The sequence below is a fragment of the Triturus cristatus genome, chromosome 3_1 (genome assembly GCF_964204655.1).
Source record: "Triturus cristatus chromosome 3_1, aTriCri1.1, whole genome shotgun sequence".
Lineage (NCBI taxonomy): Eukaryota > Metazoa > Chordata > Amphibia > Caudata > Salamandridae > Triturus > Triturus cristatus.
The window spans coordinates 1,125,730,512-1,125,753,416 of NC_140583.1; the positions used below are offsets into that span (position 1 = coordinate 1,125,730,512).

The 22,905-nt window shown below is 47.8% G+C and overlaps 1 protein-coding gene across 8 annotated transcripts in view; it reads right to left on the bottom strand.

Annotated features, from left to right (window-relative positions):
- LOC146861614 (uncharacterized) overlaps positions 1-22,905 on the bottom strand; it is a 331,006-nt gene that overhangs the window by 230,793 nt on the left and 77,308 nt on the right. Inside the window, exon 5 of one of the 8 annotated variants that reach the window (XR_014979287.1) lies at positions 19,743-19,826. The exons of the other annotated variants lie outside the window; for them this stretch is intronic. The gene's annotated coding sequence lies outside the window, so the exon portion shown is untranslated. The remainder of the gene's footprint in view (positions 1-19,742; positions 19,827-22,905) is intronic. 8 annotated transcript variants of the gene reach the window in all.

Here is a 22,905-nt window from a genome sequence, read left to right on the forward strand (position 1 = left end):
CTTCTTGTTGCTCCGGTGACCACCTCTGGTGTACAGGGTTACCTTATCGTCCCTGTACACAGGCTCTGGCTCACTTGGCGCAGTGAAGTCCTCAGCAGCAGCTTATCCAGGCATACAGGATTGTGCCTCACCACAGCTCAAGGGCTTCGATCCCCACAGCATGGCAGTCTTAATGCGACAGCCCCTCCTGGAATGCAGAGTCATGGCTCACCACAACTCAAGGGCCACGGCCTTCACAGTACGGAAATCTTCATGCAGTGGTCCTTCTTGCATATGGGATCATGGTTTATCACTTTGCACATATTGAACCAATTGGAGCAGTGATACGCATGGATAAGTTCATGGAGGCCATCCTCTGGCACACAAGGGTTGCTGAATTCTCCCTGCATACAGACAATGACCCGATTGGTGCAGCAACTGTTTCCTAACACTAATAAGTAACTAATAAGTCTGCCCCAATATGTCAATTATCTTTTTTGCCATGAAAGTGCAAGGAGTAAGAGAAAAACTCAAAGGCGAAGGGTGACTTTGAACAAAGAAAGGTACAAGATAAATTAAAGTTGCGAGTGGTGAGTGAGGAGTTGGAAACTGGTGACTGCAGAGGAACTAGGGGAGAAATGGAGGTTGCGAGGTTGAAACTAAGAGGAGAAAGGGTGTGAATGTGAAGGTGATGCAAGAAACACACTATATAGCTGCAAGGGAGAGAGGGAAGCAGCAATAAAGGCTATGTGTCAGAGAAGGCACAAGAAGAAACAAGGATGCACAGGAGCATTAGGGGCAGGTTAAGGAGCCTTTAGGTGGAAGGAAAATTTAGGCTATTATGCTGCAAGGTGAGGGAGAAATAAAAGCATTGAAAAGCTATTATGGTTCAAAAGAATGTTAAAACAGATTAAATGGTGCAAAAGGTAAAAGCGTAACAGAGGCCACAACATGTATTAGACACAAATTAAATTAAAGGTCAAGTCTGCAAGATGGTGGCAACAGAGATTATAGGTGCATAAGGCAAAATGTGGACTACAGAAATGCAAAGGGCAAACATCAAATGTGCAATGAAAGCTCAGATGGGGAAATGGCTGTGAAATTGCAAGGGGCAGGTAGAGCAGACAATATGAGTGTCCAAAGTGGGGGTGAATTACCAGGGCATGAGGCGAAAGGATGACCCCTCAGGAAAAGCACGTTGCATACTAGTCTTTCTCCTGGGGATTTTTTCCCAAAACAGGACATGGGTGGGGATAGGTGGTTTGGGGGAAGGGGCGGGTCAAAGGGAAAAGATATAATTGTCAGGAGAGGCGTGATCTGGCTCTTCTGGACCCTTTGCATCACCTCAGGAGGGCTAGGCATAATACATAATCTTGTCCATCAAGAATAAATATTTGTTTAGGGCCTACCACTCTGGAAAACCTTGTGGCCGATGGCCTGTGTCCGGGCTGAGTCATCGACGAGTGGAGTGGGCAGCATGGTGGCTCCTTCAGCAGACGAGGTGAGGGCTGCACTTCAAATCCTGGGCACAGCCAGCTGGCATGATCTGTTTCGGCTGGGATTCTGGAGAGGCATGGGTGAAACTAGCATGCCCCACTAGGTCAGCGGTGGGATGTGTAACAGCTGCTGTCACGGCCTGCCTCCTGGATCCAGGGTGTGGCAGATCCAAACCAGGTCAGCGGGGTGGGGATTGAATTGAATTGAAGGTAAATTTGTAGAGCGCGAATTGCTGCCCAGGGGCGTCCAAGCGCTGGGAATAACAGAGGTGACCTCATAGAGTGGCTAGCGGAGAATTAATGAGGGAGGTTGAATAGGAATGTCTTTAACTGCTTGCGGAATGAAGAAAGGTTGGGGTTGACTCTAAGATGTAGGGGGAGAGTGTTCCAGGTCTAGGAGGCATTCTAGGAGAACGTCCTGCCGCCAGACCTAGTCATTTTTATTCTTGGGGCCGTGGCCATAAAGGTCTGGCTTGAACGGAGGTTTCTGCTGGGTTGGTAGTGGGTGACTAAGTCACGGGTAATCATAGGACCTGTGTCCCAGAAGGCCTGATGGGCAATGCACATGGCCTTGAAGAGAATTCTCTGGCGCACTGGTAACCAGTGAAGGCTGACCAGACCGGCTCTCACTGATTGCCTGCGAGGAAGCTCAAGCAGTGTGCGAGCCGCACAGTTCTGCACTGTCTGGAGTCTGCGTAAGGTGTAATCAGGAGCACCAAGGTAGAGCACGTTGTTAAAGTCTAGGCGGGACTGTATTAAGCCCTGGATGGCTACCTGCTTAGCTTCCATGGGTAGAAGGGGGAGGATTTTTTTTAACATCCTAAGGAGGCCAAAACAGGTAGCCGAGAGTTTTGTGGCCTGAGTATTGAATGAGAGGGATCTATCCAGCCACACCCCCAGGCTCTTGATGTTGTCCTTGGGTGCTGGAGAGGAGCCTAGACAGGGGAGCCACAAAGAGTTGAAGAAACTGGGGTCGCAGGGGCCCAGGAGCATCAGCTCCGTTTTATCACCATTTAATTTGAGGGATGAAGAAGACATCCAACTCTTTACTTCCTGTAGGCACTCTCTAAGTCCACCTGACATTGGCGTATTGGCCTCCTGCGCCAGTGAGACCACCAGCTGGGTGTCGTCCGCGTAAGAAATAATCTTAACCCCAAACGGACGGACGACCTCAGCCAATGGCCTCATATAGATGTTGAAAAGGGCAGGACTTAGAGAGGAGCCTTGAGGGACTCCACACCTTAGTGGTCTACTAGTGGACACAGACTCACCATCGAATACTCAAAAGGATCTGTCCTCCAGGAAGGATTTGAACCAAAGCCAGGCTTTGTCCTTGATTCTGACACTAGCCAGACGGCACAGCAGGGTGTCGTGGCTGACCGTGTCGAATGCCGCACTGAGGTTGAGGAGGATCACTGCCACTGATCCTCCTTGATCCAGGATTTTTCTGGATTCCTCAGTGACCATAAGGAGGGCGGACTCGGTTCCGTGTTTGGGTCTGAAACCCATCTGGGTGGGGTCTAACAATTGGTGGTTTTCTAAGAAATTCACCAGTTGGGAATTAATGTGTCTTTCCAAGATTTTACTCACCCAGGGGAGCAGGGAGATAGGTCGGTAGTTGCTAAAATTTGCGGGATCCAGATTGGGTTTCTTTAACAATGCTCGGACCATGGCCCGTTTCCAGACAGGAGGAACAGTGCCGGAGGTGATGGATACGTTCAGGACATCCCTAATGGTTGGCAGTGTGATCTGGGGTGCTGACATTATGATATCTGGTGGGGCTGGATCGACAGGGGAACTGGATTTTACTTTCCGAGCCACGGATTCTAGGGATGCAAGATCAAGGAGGGGGAAATGGTCCAAAGTAGGTTGGAGCTGAAGGGGGAGGGTTGCCATGATTATATTGGTCAGGGCTGAGGGGGTGGTAACTATGGGAGGGAAGGATGAATAGATTTTGTCAACTTTTTGGTGGAAAAACTCTGCTACGTTATTGCAATGGGTTGTAGATTTTGTTTCGTGCAGGCTAGATGGGGGTTTGGTGAGTTTTTTCACGATTTTGAAAATTTCTTTTGGTTTTGATTTTGCTAGAATAATTCTGTTCGAGAAATATACAGCTTGGGCAGCTTTGACATCTGCTTTGTAGTTATTGATTGACTCTCGGTAGCGAATTTTATTTCCTGGAGAATAGTCTAAACGCCATTGTCTTTCGGTTTTTCTGCATTGGCGTTTCTTTTCCCTGAGAGCCTCTGAATACCAGGGGGCGGTTTTATGGGAGCGTTTCAGCGTGGTTTTACTTCTTGGAAGGATGTCTTCAAGAGATTGTGTGATCCAGTCTTCGTAAGCCTGGTTGGCTAGACAAGGATCCTCATTGTAGAGGGGTTGGTTGCTGACAAGCTTGATGGACCATTCGTCGACTGGGAGGCGAGACCAGGCTCTGGTGAATCTTGTTGTCGGTCCCGTCGGTGGAGGCTTAAGTGTGGTCCAGGTGAAGGGGACCAGTAAGTGGTCCGTCCATGGGAGAGGGATTGGTAGCCCGGCTACAAGGTCTACACAGTTGCTGAACACAGGGTCCAACAGATGGCCCTTAACATGAGCTGGGGTCTTGACATGTTGGGTTAGTTGCAAAGCAGCTAAGTCATCTACGAGCGTAGTGACTGTGTGATCCAAAGCAGCATCGAAATGAAGGTTGAGATCACCTAACAGAGTGAAATTAGATGTAGAGCTAACGCGTTCCGCCACAATCGAAGGAAGCTGATTGTGGAACTGCTTAGGGGGGCCTGGGGGGCGGTAAATGAGTGTTCCTGAGAAGCAGTTATTGGGGGAAAGGTCGAGACTGAAGGGTAGGCTCTCACAGTCAGGAATAGTTTCAGGAGTAACTCGGCAATGAAACTGTTCTTTATAAATGATTGCTACGCCTCCTCCTCTCCCCTCAGGTCGGTCCTGTCGAGTGATTTGGAAGCCTGGAGGGAGAGCAGTTACTAGGGCAGGGTCGGAGTCTGTGGTGAGCCATGTTTCCGTCAGGAATACTATGTCCGGCATGCGTTCTTCTAATAGGAAGGCAATTTCCGCTCTGTGTTTCGGCAGGGATCTGCAATTTAGCATAAACATACGGTAGTCGTGTGTCAGGTCTGGTGCCGGCTTAGGTTTGAGGGTTGATTTGCATTTTGGACAGGTTTGTGGAATGTCTTCAGCATGATAGGGATGCAATAGGCAGGTCGTGACAGGGGGCCTGAAACTGTGAAGGGTTTCAGCACTGTAATACCTGGGCTCTTGTGACTGAGGTATAGGGGGCATGGCCCTTGGCCCGGACTCGGCGCGGACGAGCGCAGACGAGCTTGCCTTAAGCGCGCCTTCGGCGCGCATTCGTCGCGCCCGCTGCGCTCATCCGCTGCGCTTCCGGTAGATGCACATGTTTATGGGCAGAGGGAGGGTACGGGGGGCGTGGCCTCACAAGTGGGCGTGTCCCATGGCTGAGCGTGGGTAATGGCGGCAGAAGTTTGTAAGAGATTCTCCCTCTTCAGCGCTAATTCCGCTGTGTGGGGGTGCCTGCACCAAGTAGAGCGGGTGCCAGAAGCTCGGTAAGTGGTTTTAAAAACGATTTCTGCACAAGTTTAAAAAGGGTAATGCGAGCGATAATGACTACTCCCGGCTGAGCCTCAGGAGGTTCCAATGTTAAATGCGACGCTTGTATTCAGCGCGCTTTAAGTAGTTGTTGCGGGGGGCGTGGCCTCACAAGTGTGCATGTCCCATGGCTGGGCGTGGGTAATGGCGGCAGAAGTTTGTAAGAGATTCTCCCTCTTCAGCGCTAATTCCGCTGTGTGGGGGTGCCTGCACCAAGTAGATCGGGTGCCAGAAGCTTGGTAAGTGGCTTTAAAAACGATTTCTGCACAAGTTTAAAAAGGGTAAAAGCGAGCGATAATGACTACTCCCGGCTGAGCCTCAGGAGGTTCCAATGTTAAAATTGTGGGAGGCGCGGGAGCTTGAAGGGAAGCAAGGGCAGGAAGCACGCCTGCCTCCCAGCCCGCTTACAGGCATCAGCACTTCCGTGACCCGAGGGTTCTGAGGACGCCTCGGGTGAGGCTGGGCCCCAAAGTGAGAAAGGAAGGAAAACATCAAAGGAATCCCAACAAGGCAAGGCTGCAGGCCCACTGGTCTCCACAATAGACATGAAGAACAGGAGGGGCCGGAGTATGTGGCCCCTCCCTGCCATCCTAATGCACCAGAGACAATGGGGGGCCCATAGCCGGGGGCCGACTCTCAAGAAAATGAAGGGTATGGGGGAGGCCACCCAGGAAGGAGGGGGCATTTCTGAGACAGCAAACACCAGGGGAATTACATCCCCAGTGATTAAGGGTACTGGAAATGGAGGTGCTTATGACAACAGATGGGCATCTGTACACATAGAGGCCCAGATTAGGGAACTGCGCAGATTGGTCCAAGAGACCAAGGCATGCTGGTTGTAGATGTGCAGGGCACATGAGGAAGAGGACCTGGCCCAGGACAGGGTACGTGGGGACAAAACTGGGACAAGGGGGGCCCAACAACGCTGGGGGGGGGTCCGCGGCAGCCAATCCCATGCTGGGGGAGTACGCACCCCGATTCAGCGAAGACATGGAGATTTCATTGCATATGGATGTAGCATGATGGAGTGAAAGGAGCAAGACTGGCGGAGTGTGAGGAGAATGCTGGTGAAGATGCCTTGGTTTTGGACTACGCGATTGACGAGTGGGAAGAGGATGAGTTGTGTAAGGAGGAAGAGGTGGGAAGACAGGCAAATCGCTTCGCCAGCGTAGGGTGTGCAACCTGTACCTCAGTGGATGTCTTACAGCAGTCAAGTGCGGACCAGAGAGGCATCAAGGACAAGGCAAAAAGCAATGAGGGCAACCGATGGAAAGACAGAGGAAGGGTGGAACCATTGCCTTCAGGTACGGGGAATTGTGGTCAGAGTGGGGATCAGGGGAGCACCAAAACAGAGGTCTGTGGGAGTGGGGGACAGGGTGGTGACAGAGGGGAAAGCCACAGGGAAGGAGCCTGCATGCGGTAAGGTTTTGCACAAGCATGTGAGTGGAAAAAAGGCTGCGGAGAACAAGAGGTACCAGTCAGATAGTTCTACAGTGTCTGAAAAGGGTAAGGGGTTATGGAATTCAGAGGAGGATATGCATAAAAGAGACTCCCTTATATGGGACTTGCAATGCTGCTGGGTCCCACTTGCCTGAAAAGACTAAAAACAGATTATGCAAACAAGAATATGTGGAAGTCTTTAAACTTTTGCATAGGGATATTCAGGCAAAAGAAAGTTCTAAGGAGGAAGAATGGGAGCTCACAAGGCAAATTGGACATCGAGCTTTCTGATCTATGCAAGTATTTACTGTGAGAAACACAGAGACAGGGCAATAGCATTGTTTAAATATATGAAGCATTACGGAGCCGCTGTCGTCCCTGTGGAGGAAACGCTGCCTTTGATCCTCAACATGCCTACCTGATACCACCGTAGCAGAGCCCTGCAGTCCTGGTCGCACCCGCCGCCGTGCCTTACATCGCGCGGCCGCGGAGCGGTGCGGACCACAAATCCCAGCTTGCCCTGAGTCTCCGCCCACTGCCAGATTCCCGCGCCGGAGGAGCTGAAAAAGAGGGCAGCTCCCACTGGGGGAGCGGGGAAGCATTACGGAGCCGCTGTCGTCCCTGTGGAGGAAACGCTGCCTTTGATCCTCAACGTGCCTACCTGATACCACCGTAGCAGAGCCCTGCAGTCCTGGTCGCACCCGCCGCCGTGCCTTACATCGCGCGGCCGCGGAGCGGTGCGGACCACAAATCCCAGCTTGCCCTGAGTCTCCACCCACTGCCAGATTCCCGCGCCGGAGGAGCTGAAAAAGAGGGCAGCTCCCACTGGGGGAGCGGGGAAGCATTACGGAGCCGCTGTCGTCCCTGTGGAGGAAACGCTGCCTTTGATCCTCAACGTGCCTACCTGATACCACCGTAGCAGAGCCCTGCAGTCCTGGTCGCACCCGCCGCCGTGCCTTACATCGCGCGGCCGCGGAGCGGTGCGGACCACAAATCCCAGCTTGCCCTGAGTCTCCGCCCACTGCCAGATTCCCGCGCCGGAGGAGCTGAAAAAGAGGGCAGCTTCCTCCGCCTCGCGGACGCGCGCGGGCGGCGCCGGGCTGAGCCCGGGCAGAGGGCGGGCCGTCTGTGGCCGTCCGGGGCAGGAGGAGGCAGGGCTGGGCCACCCCTCGTTCGTGCCAGCAGGCCCACCAAGGTACTGTGCCGTTGCGACCTCTCTACCCCCATACAAACATTGTGACTATTACATACTATGCAGCATCACCCATTGTGAGAGTCTGAATTAAGTACTGTTGTAGTATATTGCCCTCTGGCTATACATCTTGTCTAGGTTTGTGGTATTGTTGTCATCCATCATTCTCCTTGCGATTGTAACATGGCCAAAAGGAAATCTATGGAAGGAGGTGGGGGCAGCGTCATAAAAAAGGGAAAGAAAGCCAAAAAAGTTAATCATGCAGCAGGCAACTGCATTTTAGATAGGATTGAAGCCATTGTTGATAACTGCCAAGTTATATTAGAGGAATCTAGCTCTGCTTCCTCTATCATAGGGGACCCCGCAAAAGATTTGTCCCCTAGTACCTGCACTCGCAAGATCCCAAGTATGTTTACCAAAACTAGGGAAGCTCCACCTACAGCACCCACCCCCCTCACACACATATATCCCACGATTATGAGTCCTGCCAGAAAGACAAACCGATCATTCTGGACCCTATATCTGTTACTGAATCCCCCTCTCCCATTACTCAGCTCAAGCTCACATGTTCTAATAGGTTTGCTATTCTGGAAGGCTTAGAGGAGGAAACATCTGCCACCCAAGTGATTGGTCCCTCGCCCTCTAAAGTAGTTCAGACTCCCAGCTCGCAGGGGGTTTCGCTGGAACAGAAAATTGACCAACTATTATCCGAGATAGTTTCCCTGAAGGATATAGTTACGGAACTGAGCAAGAGGGTTCTATCAATCCCTATGCAGTCTACAACCCATAGCAGCCCTGGGGTGCCAACACCACTTGTACCTCTAATTTCCATACAGACCGGCCCTTTGCCAATCACACACAGGGCTAATGATCCAGCTTGTGACACGATTAATTCCATCAGACAACCACCTCTGCCCTCTACTAGCCGTAGCATACCATCGTATAGGGACTCTATGAACAACCAGAGAATCCACAAAGTTACCACTCCTACTCCACATTCAGCTGTAGGAACTGGATCCCTAAGACCCAGTACTCAGAGGTCTGTGTTTTGTTCTGGAGGCAACACTGCACTAAATCCTATTGCAGATGGTTTGTTGTCTAACCCAACCATAGTTTATACGGCTGGGGTACCTAGACTCACTAACAATCAATCTTACGAAAATGAGGATTCCCTCAAAAACAAAGCTATACACTGGGTCAGGCATGTCAGGGGCTGTAGGTCTATTATCCGTGAAGACATTATCAAGGCCAGAAGACTGTCTCATCACACTAGTCAATTTGATTGTATTGAGCTTACATTTTCTAATAGCGTCCTGGCCGAGAATCTGGTGCTCCTCGAATATCGTACCTCAGCCCCAAACCACTCCGGTATCCAGATAAGGCGTACCCCGCTTTGGATCCCAAGCGACCCTGTACCAGAGGGTAGAAAGAGGATTCCTAGCAACGATTCCAACTTGAATAGGGTAGACTGACTGGCCCAAAATCTTTCTCCTAAGGCTCGTTCTGTGGAGCCGGCTATTATTGCTCCTAATCATATTATCACACCCCCTGAAAGTCCACCTCCCCTCTCATTGCCCTCTTTGACCTGTGAGATGCTCCTTAATACCCAGCCCACCATTACACTCGTCAAGTCTATGCCCCTTCTTAATCTTGTGTCATGGAATGTTGCGGGGCTTCCTAAAAAGCTCCTGATTCCGGAATGGCACGATTTTATTGGCGTATTTGACGTATGTGTATTCCAAGAAACATGGAGCACAATCCCTCTATATAAATCAGGGTATTCCACATACTATCTACCGGCCCTCAGCTCAGGGAAAGGTCGTCCATCTGGGGGATTACATGTGTGGGTAAATATCAAGCACAATTGGCAGGTTCAGTGCCATAATAATGTTTCCCCAGATCTTCTCCATTTGACAATAAAAGGTTCACATAGCGGCCCCACCCTAGACCTTTTTAACATCTATGCTAGAGGTTCGACGGGGGGACAGATCTCTCAGACAGTGTCTGCCTTGGAGCACGAACTGACCCTCATTGATCGGAACTCTACTGTTATCATCTGTGGAGATTTTAACTGTACCTTTGAACCTCTAGCCTCAGAAGATTTATTGGGGTCCAGCGAATCAGATCTCACTTGGGGAATTCCGCCCTTAGAGCTCACTCCGATTAAGAAATGGTCACAAAGGGCCATCCAACTGAATGCACTCACTCAAGAATTTAACCTACGTGCAGTGAATGGCAGATCTATATCCGATAAGGGCGGTGCCTTCACTTTTAACAGGCTATCTTCACCATCACGCATCGATTACATCCTTGTCGATATCTACTCTTGGGGGCTTATCACAGATATGGTTGTCAAAAACACAATAGATAGCGATCACAACCCACTATGTTTACAAACTAAAGATCTCTGGATGACAATACCCAATGTGGCCAATGAACCTCCTCTAATGGCAACCAAGGAGGTATCACTGGCAGGGTGTAGTCGACGCCTCAAATGGCATGGGATCTCACAACATGAGGAGAAGCTCGCTTCAATCAAAGAGCTCCTAGTTAGAAAACACTTTGTGATGCTAGCACCAAAATGGATGACCCCCAACTTATAGCTTCTGTTTATCTTGATACCATCAATAAAATAGGGGATTTCTTTATTCTGGGGGAGAAAACCCGTTCCAAGGTGGACTCCACGAAAAGCGGAAACCCTTGGTACTCTAAAGATTGCAAAAGGGCCAGACTCACCCTGTCCAAAGCCCTAAGGAAACAGGATAGAAATTTAATTAGCAAGGCCAGACAAGACTATTCGAGATCCCTGAAAGTCGCCAAACGGGACTGGGAAGAAAACCATTGGCAGGAACTTAAGGAGGCGGCCCTAAACCGGAACTCTACAGCTTTCTGGGACCTTTTGAACAGAGCCAAAAGGGCCAAAACAACAAGCATCCCAAACCATATAGCGGAGCTGCATTGGTTCGACCATTTCTCTGCTATATATGAGGGTGAGACTGTCTCTGCTGCTCCGGTGGTGGATGATTTGCCCCCTACTGTTGAGTTTCCAGCAGAGACCAATTTTGGGACCCATGAAGCTTTTTTGGCTATTAAAAGTATTGCCCCCGGTAAGGCGTCTGGGCCTGATGGCATACCAGGTGATCTTCTTTTACACGATCCAATTCCCTGGGCCTCTTTTATTTCTGTTGTTATGAACGCCATAGCTAAGGGTTCTACAGTACCTGAGTCCTGGAAAGCCGCGGTGGTGGTACCAATTTTTAAAAAGGGCAATAGGGAGGACCCTGCCAACTATAGACCTATTAGTCTAATTGACGTAATACAGAAAGTGGTTGGCAGGGTTCTCCTGATGAGACTGAGATGCTGGATTGAGAACGGGGATGTTTTATCACACTTTCAAGCAGGTTTTAGACAGAAGGTAGGCACTATGGATCAAGTTTTTAGATTTTTTATGATATATTGGAAAACGGCAGTTTTAGGCAAGGGAACCCTATATCTAGCTTTTATTGATTTAAAGTCTGCTTTCGACTTAATTCCTCACCAACGTTTGTGGCAGGTCTTATTTCAACTAGGTGTTCCCCATGAGATCCTTGCCTTTTTAAAGCTTTTGCATGAGAACAACCATGCCAATATTAGATGGGGGGCCCAGGGCCAGCTTACAGGGAGTGTCGCGGTGAACAGGGGGGTACGCCAGGGCTGTGTGCTGGCTCCCACCCTGTTTTCCCTATACATCAACGGGGTGGTGGATTTCCTTAGAGAGGTCCCAGCTGATGCTCCAGTCCTGGCTGGCGAAAAGATCCCCACTCTCCTGTTCGCCGACGACACTCTCCTGATTTCTAAATCCCCGGCTGGCCTACAAAGAATTCTAAATAGATTCGACTCTTTTTGTAAATCCTATGGGCTTATTATAAACACAGAAAAAACCAAACTAATGGTAATAAACCCTCCGAGACGCTTTAGATATACTTGCACTCTGGATGGCACACCCTTAGACATTGTGGATTCTTTCGATTACCTAGGGATACGCATTGCAAAAGGGATGAAGTGGAGTTCGCATCTGACCAAGATGCTCCTGTGCCACAAGAGGGTATCCGGTGCCATTATAAGAGAACAATATCTCTCTACTAGTCAACCTGTGGCACCGGCTCTTGTGGTATACGAGGCCCAGGCACTATCTAGTTCTATGTATGGGGCTGAAATTTGGGGCTACGAAAATATTCATGATCTGGTTGTCTCGGAGAATAAATTCATGAGGAATCTCATCTCTGTCCCAACATCATCCCCTCTAAAACCCTTGCTGTATGACCTTGGTAGACATTCTATTCAGGACATTGCACGTTTACGACCTTTATTATTCTGGGCAAGACTGCGACGGACCCCTGAACTTGTCAAATACGCAGCAGGCTTAAATGATCTCATATCAGCAGACACTGGGAGGAGGCTAAAATGGATTACCCACATAAAACAAACATTGAAATCCATTGGCTATGAAGATTGTTGGGAATCCCAGATACCCCCTTCGAAACAGGATCTTAAGAAAGCCTATTGGAGCTGGGTAAACACAAGAGAGCTGAACAATCCTAAGTCGGGGAAGCTGACCGAGGCTTTTTTCGAACATAAGCCTTTCTGCAAATTGGAAGCATATCTCGACTTTATCCAGTCCCCATTGGATAGATCCCTGTACGTACGTTTTAGACTTGGGTCCCTCCCCCTTAACTGTGTGACTGCTGGCTGGAAGGGATCTTTACCTTCATTTGTTGGCTGTCCGAGCTGTACAGCACCTAATGAGTCCATTCCCCACTTTTTATTTGCCTGCTACCACTATCGAAGACCAAGAGCTAAATGGTTGTGTCCGATTTGTAGAATGCTCGGATGCCGTGACTATCGTACTGTGCTACGCATTCTGCAGACTGATACCTCGTCTCTTACCATTGTCTGTGGCATTGCTAAGTATTTGGGCTGTGCTTGGCTGTTGCGAAAGAAAAAAACTTCCCTTTAATTACACTGATCCACTTCTGCGATCTGTTCCCATTTGCACTTTAACGAACTCCAGGTCACCAAGCACTTTGTCTTTGTCTTTTATATGCTGTTCTTAACCATTTTTACAACCTTTTTAGATGTACTTATGATCAATTGTTGTTTTTATTGCCTAACTTGATCCTTTTTTATCACTGTATGTTGTGCTTTTATGATATTTTTTTATCGAATAAAGCTTTACCTACCTATGAACATATCCAGGAAAGCCGAGATACATTTCAGGGGGTTCACATGGTTTAGCTATGATGAGTTCAGGGTGTGAGTGAGCCTGCATCCAGAAAAGCCCTGGGGGTAGGTTGACTCTAAACTCTGGATGCAGTGAATGCTGTCCACTCAGTTGACCGCTTCGATACACACGGCAAGCGGACTGCCCGTCGCATATCAGCCTTTTAATCCAAGTCCACCCCACATGGTACTATCCGAAACCAACAGAAGCCAATGTTGGGGCCTGCTGGAATTATAAAAAGTGTTTCTGTTCCCATCATCCATGCAAGTTAAAACACGAGTGTTCCATATTTGGGGGCAGACACCCCATCACACAATGTTTTACCCTGGCCAGCCCAGCCAAAAAATGGAAGGGGTCCCATGGAAGGGTTCTAAAGGGACACCCTGGAACAAAAGGCAACTACTCCCTTTAACCTTGAAGCCTTTTGACCTTGGCTGGCGATTTATCCTTAAAGGCGGAACGTTTTGTGGCTTGAATGGGGCTTTATGGAAGGTTTTTGGATTGGGTACCAGGTTCCTAGGAGGAGCAGGTGGGCTGACAATTTGCTGTCAGCCAAGGAATTTCCAGAAGTTGTGGCAGGCAAGCTGGCCAAGGAGGCATCTGAATGTAGAATAGCGGGAGCTTATACTGAGTGGCCCATGGCTGATTTTATTGTGTCTCCACTTGGTGTGGTGCCAAAAAAAGTAAAAATGGTATTCCGGCTCATTCATCATTTGTCATGGCTGGAAGGTTCATCAGTGAATGACTACATCATCGAGGATGATTCCAGGGTGCTGTACATGTCAGTAGACGATGCAATTGCTCTGGTGCTGAGCTGTGGTCATGGGGCAAAGTTGTCGAAGTGTGACATCAAGTCGGCATTTCGTTTACTCCCCATACACCCTGAGGATTTTCAATTGTTGGCCATGCAGTTTGGTGGATTTCTCTATGTGGACAAGGTCTTGCCGATGGGTAGTGCTGTTTCCTGGGCTCTATTTGAAGCCTTCAGTACCTTCTTACAATGGGTTTTCACAAACTCTAGTGGCCATAGGGAAGTGTCTCACTGCATGGACGATTTCTTGTTTGTGGGGAGGAAGGATTCAGGCAAGTGCCTGAAGGCACTGAAACATTTTCAAAATATGTTTTTGGGGTGCCTCTGGTGCCTGAGAAGACGGTGGGTACATTGGTGGTGTTGATATTCCTGGGCATTGACTTGGACACAGTTCTGCTGAAGGGGCAAGGTTGCCATTGTCCAAGGTGAAGGAGATACAAGTTTTCTTGTTGGAACTGATGGGCGAGTGCAGGATTGAGCTCCGGAAAGTACAGAAGCTGCTTGGGTTTTTGAACTTTGCATGCTGTGTGGTACAAGCAGGGCAAACTTTCTGCAGGAGGTTGGGCATGGCCATGTCCAGAGCTACTTTGCCACACCACAGGGTCCGGCTTGGCAGTCAGGGCAGGCTAGTGCATGTGGATGACATTCTTGGTGGAAGACTTTAATGGGGTACCCATGAATTTTTTTGATGAGATTTCAGCCTAGCAGATTTGGATGCGGTGGATTCACATGGTTTTGTGATCTTTTAGGCTAGCCGTTGGTATGCTGAGTGCTGGCTATAACATTGATTGTGGCAGGAGCGCAGTATTGCCTGTTTAGAATTTTTCCTTTGCTGGTCGCGCTACAGTTGTGAGGCAGGGAGATGGCACACAGAACAGTGCTTTTCCATGTGGATAACATGTCAGTGGTGGAGTTGGTTAACAGACAGAGGGCCAGGGATCTTCGATTGTTGAGGTTGTTGAGACGCTTTATGCTGATCTGCCTTCATTTGAATATTGTTTTAAAAGCTTAACATGTGCCTGGAGTGCAGAATGACATTGTGGATGCCTTATCTCATTCTCATTGGCAATGCTTCAGAGCTTTGGCACCAGGGGTGGATGCTGTCAAGACGCCACTACCTGACGAGGTATGGTAGATGGGCGAATGAGGGTCGTCAGTCTGGTTGAGAGATCGTTGGCTTCACCCACCAGAAAGAGCTATGGATTGGCATGGAGCGGTTCTGGGTGTTTGAGGGAAATGTGCTGCAGGGCTGGGATCTGGAGCAGGATGAGGTCAAAGGGAGAATTGAGTTTTGTACTTTTTTGCATTGACAGGAATTTGTCACCTATCACTATTGGGGGCAAACTGGCTTGGTTCACTCAACGGCAAGCTACCTTGGGGCTTGGACCCTGCCTGGGATGACATTTTAGAGCAGATGGGGTGGGGGAGGGTACATTTGAATTGTTGGTGGAACTGTTGGCGGTTTTACCTGCCTGTTGTTTCAGTGAGTTTGAGGTGGCCATTTTCTGGCTTTGAATGGTGTGAATGTTTTTTGGGGCTTTCCGAGTTTCCGAGTTGTTGAGTTCAAAAAGGTCAGCAGGTTTATTACATGATGAAGTGCACCCAAATCCAGGATGGCTGGTGTTAAGGCTACGACGATCCAAAACCAACCAGCAGAATAAGGGTGGATGGGTCAGGTTGTGTGAAGGGGGGAGCAAAACTGTGTGCCCAGTGCGTGAGTGACACTGCTTTCAGGTTTGGACGGGGTGGCCCCATAAGGGGATATTCTGTCATCAGGGTGGGAGTCCGATGTCTGCTTCCCAACTCTTGGCGGTGCTGCTTATGAGGTTGCGTCTGCTAGCACAGGATCCTGCGGCTTTCGGGGCACACTCTTCAGATAGGAGATGCGATAGGAGTGGCAAATTTTGGGTGGGACTGGGATCAGATATGTAGGATCGGCAGGTGGAGGTCGCATTGCTGCGAGCACTATGTCAGGAAATAGATGCACTTACATCTCGATCCGGTAGGAAGAGAATGGAAGGTATTGAAGGGGGGGTCTGTGCGGAAGCCAGGCCTATTGTTGTCTCTCTTTCAATGCAGGTTGTGTGATCGATCCAGGGGCCAAGACCATGACCTGGAACAATGGACATTCCTTTGTGCATTGGGCAGCCAAGTGTGCAGACCAACAGATATATGGCATGAACTTGGGATTGCACAGCAGCCGACACGAAGTGTTATGGTGGGGGGAAAGTGTAATGTGATGGGGAAATCTGCTGCCCTTGTTAACAAAGTTGGTTACGCAATAGGGTTGTCCGTACATGCTTTTGATTAATTTGGGGGGAAATGATCTGGTATAGTTATCTGATTTGATGCTCTTACAACACATGCAATGGCATCTTGAAGCCATCAAGAGGATTTTCACTGGGACTTACGTTGTATGGACTGAATTTGTGCCACATCGCAGCTGAAGGGGGGCAGTATGGCATGGGGTGATCGATAAAGCATGACATATGCTGAATAGAGCGATGAGAGTTTTCTGCATGGGAATTGGAATTACAGTGATGTCTCATGCAGGCATTCGGGAAAGTGAAGCATGCCTGGTTCGGGAAGATGGTGTACACTTGTCAAGAATTGGGAATGAGTATTACATGATAGAGTTGCGGGACACAGTGATTTGATTGTGGAATGAGAACATATTGTGCAGGAGAGCTCACAGCTGAGTGAAGTGCGGGTCGTGGGGGGGGGGGGCAGAAAACCACCCTTTGAAGTTTTTTCTGGGTGGCGGAATTCTTGGGGAGGTGGAGAGTCACATGTGGGCTCTTACACACCCTCGAGGGGAAGAAGAATGGAACACAGGTGAAAAAGCAGTGTGCAGTACCTTGTTGAGTGAGGAGTGATTTCAGGGGAGGGTGTTTGGGAGATAAAGAGAGAGAGCCTTGAGAGATGGCAAGAACGTAAGGTTTGGATCAGGGAAGGATGGAACAAGGTATGACATTTGGGGAATGGAAGTTGATGTTACTGTTTAATAAATTTTTAATGTGCAACCATGTCCTAATAAATGGCATTTTATGCTAATCATGGGTCATGGGTGTTTTGTTGTTGGACAAGGGGAATCGGAGTACAAATGTGCAAGAGGGAGGAGGAGACAATGTGGAAATGTGAAATGTGAAAATGTGAAAGAGAGAGAGAAAACTTTGTATAAGAGTGAAAGGGAGAGTGGGAAGTATCTATGTGCCGGCAAGAGCCGTGTCATCTGAAGACATTTTGGGGCTCCAGGCAAGACATATTGTGGGGTGCCCTGTTTAGAACAACTTTAGATCAATTACTCATTTTCACCTAATTCAAGCCTTTGTGGGGCCAAATAATATTGAATTATATGTTAGGTTATCAGAAAAGGACAAATGCAAAAACAGCTGAAAGCTCCAGCTGCCTGGCATATGTCAGCCAAATACTACTAAAAGAAAACATGAACTAGCATTTATTTTGTCATTTCTTTTGTTCTTGGATCTATTTTATGTCTTACAACAACACTATATGCAGTGAAATCCACTGTGTTACATACCTGATCAACCTATAATAGGATATACATGGTAAGGGTGACTTGGTGAACATTCAGTTGGTTAGAACATAATGCTAAAATAGGACAAATGCACATAGCAAATGAAATTTAACTTTATCACCCTTCGCAGCTGGCATTCTTGCTGCAACAGTGATAGCCAAAACTCTGCCCTGAAGATTTTCACCAATCCATTGATGAGAGATGAGAGAGAAAGATACATGAAGTACAAGGTGATCTAAAGAGAGAATTATGTGGTAGTCAGAAATACACAAAAATTAAAAAGAGGAAGAGGTACTTGTAGAGAAATAGAAGGAAAATGATAAGGTTTTACTGAGGTATAAATACAGATCGAAATACAGAGGGAGGGAAGGAGAGGAGTGGAGTCAACCAGTGGGCGAGGTAGAGATAGAGGTTATATAAGAAGAGTCAAGATAGAAATGCTCTAGCCTAGCAGCTAGAGTGGTCGATCTCGGAGCTGGGGAACCATATTCCAGTCTCGGTAGGGATGTTCACAATCCTGTGATTCTGGGCAAAACACGTAATCTCCCTGTGCGCAACAAAAATTAATGTGTCCCTCTGTAACTCAACTGGTACTTGTGTAAAGCGCTCTGATACTTTCGGGTCGCGTTTGTGGACAGAGGGAGACAAACAGAGAGAGGCAAGTTAGAGAAATAGAGAGAGACAGGTGGAGAGTGGTGTGGTAGAGAGAGAGGGAGAGTCAGAGGTGAGTGGAGAGTGAGAAAATTAGGTGATGAAGTGAGTTGAAACAGAGAAGGAGATACAGAGCAAGATAAAGGAATGGCAGTAACGATAGAGAAAAGAGCTATAACAACAGACTAATGTACTGAGAGAGGTGAAGTGAAAAACAGAGGTAGAAAGAGAGAAAGTGGTGAATGGACAGGTGCGATAAATTGAGAGTTTAGAGCCAGATTCACAAAGGCAAACCTGGACTTAAGTGTAAGTTTGCTACTTTTTGGTATTCAGAGAGGTAAGTTACTACTAGTAACTTTACTACTAGTAAGCCTACTGGTAGTACATTTACTACTAGTAACGTTACTACTGGCAAGTTTACTAGTAGTAAAGATACTAGTAGTAACTTATCTTTGTGAATACATAAAAGAAGGGAACTTAGTTTTAAGTCTAAATGTACCTTTGTGAAGAAAGTTGAGTGAGAGAGAGATCAGGTAGAGAGAGGGCTGAGAAAAATAGGCAGACATACAGAAATGTATAGAGGGGGAGGTGAGGTAAACAGAGACGGTAGAGCGGGAGTTGAAGCAGACAGAGAAGAGATAGGGAATTCTGATAATAGCACAACAGTGAGGTGCAGAGGCAGGTGTGAGACAAAATATAATTGAGATAGAGAGTGGGTAGAGAGGTAGAGATCGGAACAGAGAAGGGTAGAGAGAGAGTGAGGTTTTGCCCTCTAATGTCTGTGCACACAAGGTTTTAAGCTGGACAGACTGAGCTACTGTGAAACATGCATATCTAGCTGTCTGATTAACAAAGAATATGTTTGTTATTCACAATGGTATTATGGCAGGGCTTCTAAATGCCACAATCAATTTACCAGGGTATACATTGTAAGGTGGGTGCCCTGGGCAATGTCCACTTTGCCCATATCTTAGCACAGCTCTGGTCAAGGTACACAACTGGATCAGTTGTGCAAATTTACAATATGATGAGATATGTGGGCAAACAAGGCCCATTTGGTTTGAAAATGGGACACTCAGAAAGTGCAGGGGCGGGGGAGAACCTCTGTGGGTATAAAAGGAAAGGGGAAACAAGCATCTATAAGTAAATGAGGGGAATCATGTTACAAGACTACAAGAAAGGGCAAAGTGGGTATGAGTATCCATGCAAGGTTGAGGGGAAACATCCTACAGCTGTACAAGAACAAATGTGACTATGAGTGTGCACAAGAGAAGGGTAAACAGAGGCTATTATGGTGCAAGGAGGGGAAATGGAGGCAACTGGTGTTAAAAGGGATGGAAAAGGAAACAGCCTTTAAGGAGTTACTTGGGAGCAATAGAAAGTAATGATGAGTGAAGGTAAAGAAAACCAGAGGGAGCAATGTTGGAAACCTTGATCTGTCTTGTTCCTCCTCTACCTTTCCACTCTTTTAACTGTTTCACACGCTTGCAGTCTCATAAATTGTTTTCCTCCTAACTGTCATCCTCATTGCTACCGTCACATCTCCGGCTTCATCCATATGTTTCCCCTATTCCTGCACCCTCGTCAATTTGATATCTCCTTTAGCTTTCATACTCATAGAATGTTTGCCACCCCATTGCACTCTTGCCACCTTTGTTTCCCTTTCTCATTACATCGTGGCACTATCATTTCTTCTTGAAGGGTCTTGTAATCAGACCCCTTGGCACCCAAATTATAGCTGTTTTTACCATTACCATTGATCCAGAGGCTCAGGTCTCAATTTCCTTGGTTGCATTAGGCCCATGCAACCTTTCTATGCCACTGCCATTTGGATAGTTCTGATGCAAAAGGAGAAGATTAAATAGGTTACAAATATGGAGGAAGAGTGGAAAAAATGTGCTAGTATGCAAGTGGAGGGAGAAACAGAGAAACAATAGGAGAGGAAGGAAACACCATAATTGTATATTGCAAGTGACAGATGGAAACGTTGGGTACAGCGGTGCTAGTAGAATGGAGAAGCAGACTATAAAGGGGTTAAGAGAGGATTGTGAATCCAGGCACAAACAGTGTACCAGGAAAGGAAACTAAGGCTATGAGTGTAGAAGGAAGGCAGGCAAACAGCCTTTGAGGGTGCAAAGGGTAGGAGGAAACAGCCTAAGAAGTATAGTGTTTTAAGGTCAGGCAGAAAGAACACCTGTTAATGTGTGGTGGGAAGGGGCACAACGGCATTCAGAGTACAGTGGTTTAAGAGAAGTCAGGCACAGAAGCTATAGGAGTGAAAGTTGGGAGACAGGCACAATGGGAAGGAATGAGAGGGTAAAGTGAGGAGGAGAATTAAGTTTCCAGTGTGCAACTGGGAGTAAAGAGATGCCACTACAGAATCTTATAAGCTGAAAAACAGAAACAATCGAAGTCCATGGGAACTGTCTTCCAGTGGAATTGGCTGTGAAAATAAAGCATTACAAAGTCTGCATACAGGGAGCAAGTGACAAGTGTAGTTTACCAGTATGCAATTGGAAAAGGGAAAACAGAGCCTATGATAAAGGAAAGCAAACCGTGAAACAGAGGCCATTTAATCTTATGATATGCAGATTTGTGGAGTGTACTATCACCTGTGAGGGTATCCTGGCCCTGAGATGGGGAAGGTTTATTTATACCTAGGGCCTTGTGAGACTACTCAAAAATCCAGGGCTTCAGCTTCTTGCGGTATTCAAGAAGTGAGGAGGAGGCTTTTATGTGTAGCGGCAGGTGATTCCATACTTTAGAGCGATGTAGGAGAAGCCTCAACTGCCAGATCTGGTTTTTCGTATGCATGGGATTTGGAACTCTGATGAGCGGAGGTGTCTGGAAGGTTTGTGGAAGCACATGCGATTGTTGAGTTATGCTGGGTCAGTGTTATGTAGAGCCTTGAAAGTGCGGGTGAGGAGTTTGTATTGTGTTCGTTTGTGAATATGAAGCCAGTGGAGCTTTATCAGGTGTGGTGGGATGTGGATGCGACATGAAAGGTTGATAGTGATTCTGGCAAACAATTCTGAATGTTTTGTGTTGAACTCAGCATAGTCTGTATTTCCTAGTCCAGCTTGCTGGCCAGAGTGTGTGTGTGTGACAGTTTTCCAGGTGCTGATTGGGAGCCATTTGAAAATCTTCTGCAGCATCTTCTTCAGCGTCTTCAGGGTATGGATGCATGAGGCAGCGATGGCATTGATTCTTGGTCCTAGCGCTGTTGGCCACCAGGTGGAGTCCCACAAATATGCGTTCTTCCTGGAGATCACAAATCCAGTATTGTTGGTGTTCAGCTTTAGACAGATGGTCTTCATCCAGTGGGCATTTTCAGTCATGCGGACACTGAATTTGATCCAGATACTGGGTGTCTTGTACATTAGGGAGAGAATGAGTTGCATGTCATCAGTATGGGGGAGGCTATTGATATCATGAGAGTGGATGATGCCAGATTGAGGGATCCTGTATATGCAGAGGAGGTTCTGACTAAGGGAGGATCCTTGCAGAACTCCTCACATGAGATCACAGTTGTCTGAGGAGTATGGTAACAGGCTGACTAACTGGGTCCTTCTAGTCAGGAAGGAGCAGATCCATCAAAGTGTGTGTCCTTGGATTCTGATGTTGTGTAGGCGTTGCTTGAGGATGGTGTGGTAGACTGTGTCAAATGGAAGAGGATGTGACCTAACTGCTAGAGCGGGTGACTTTGAAGCTGGGGAAACAGGTTTGAGTCTCAGAAGGGATGCTCAACATCCTGTGATTCTGGGCAATCACGTAATCTCCCCGTGCCTACCAAAATTAATGTGGCTGTCTGTAACACAACTGGTGCTCATGTAAAGCACTCTGATCCCTTGAGTCGAGTTTACCCTACATAAAACAAAATAAAAAAGAAGAAATGCTGTGGAGAGGCCCCGGAGGATAAGGGTTGCGCTGTCTCTTCTGTCCAGAGCAGTGCAGATGTCATCAGTGGCAGCAATGACAACTGTTTCCATGCTGTAGCTATGTCTGAAACCAGATTGAATGGTGTTGAGGAGTTGCTGGTCATTGAGGTGTTCGGAGAGGTGTCTGTTGATTATTTTCTCTAGGACCTTGACCAGGAATGGAAGTAGGGAGATCAGTCTGTAGTTGGTGAGTATTGAAGGGTTGGCAGAGGTTTTCTATCGCAATGGAATGACAGTTGCTTGTTTCCAAGCAAATGGGAAAGTAGCAAAAGAGGTAGAAGCATTCAGAAAGGGTGTGAGCATGATGTTGATGGGATGCAGCCCTCTTGAGAAGTGGGGGTTATGGTCCTATGGGCTCCTGAGTGGATGAAATTCATGATGGCAGTGGTTTCTTCTGGAGTGATGACAGGCCATGTGGCTAGTGTTAGACTGGCACCATTGGCATGGGTCTCCCTTCCATTTTTTGCTGTAGCCTCATGTGTTTTGCTGGTGTTAGCTGCTTTGGGCACTGTGCCACTGCTGTCCAGTGCCACAGTGCAAGTGCTCCCTACTGTAAATGAATGTATTGATTATTGATTCCATGATTGACTGATTTGGTTTACTTATCAGAGCCTACTATAGTGCACTGAGTGTACCCAGGGCTTGTATATCCAAATGCTGCCGGTGGGCTTGCAGCACTGGTTGTGCCACCCACAGAAACAGCCCTGTAAAATGTGTCTAAGGTCTGCCATTGCAGAGCCTGTGTGCAGTCTGGTACTGTCATGCTGACTGGGCAAGTGCACCCACTTTCCAGTCCCTAAACCTTCCCTTTTCTTCATATCAGACACCCCTATGGTAGGCCCAAGGGCAGGGTGCATTGTAAGTATAAGGTAGGACATGCCCTGATGTGTGTGGCATATCCTAATAGTGAATTACAGCCATTTTCGTGTTTCACTATTGCAAGGCTACCTGTTCTCCATAGGCCAGAATGGGCTGTTAG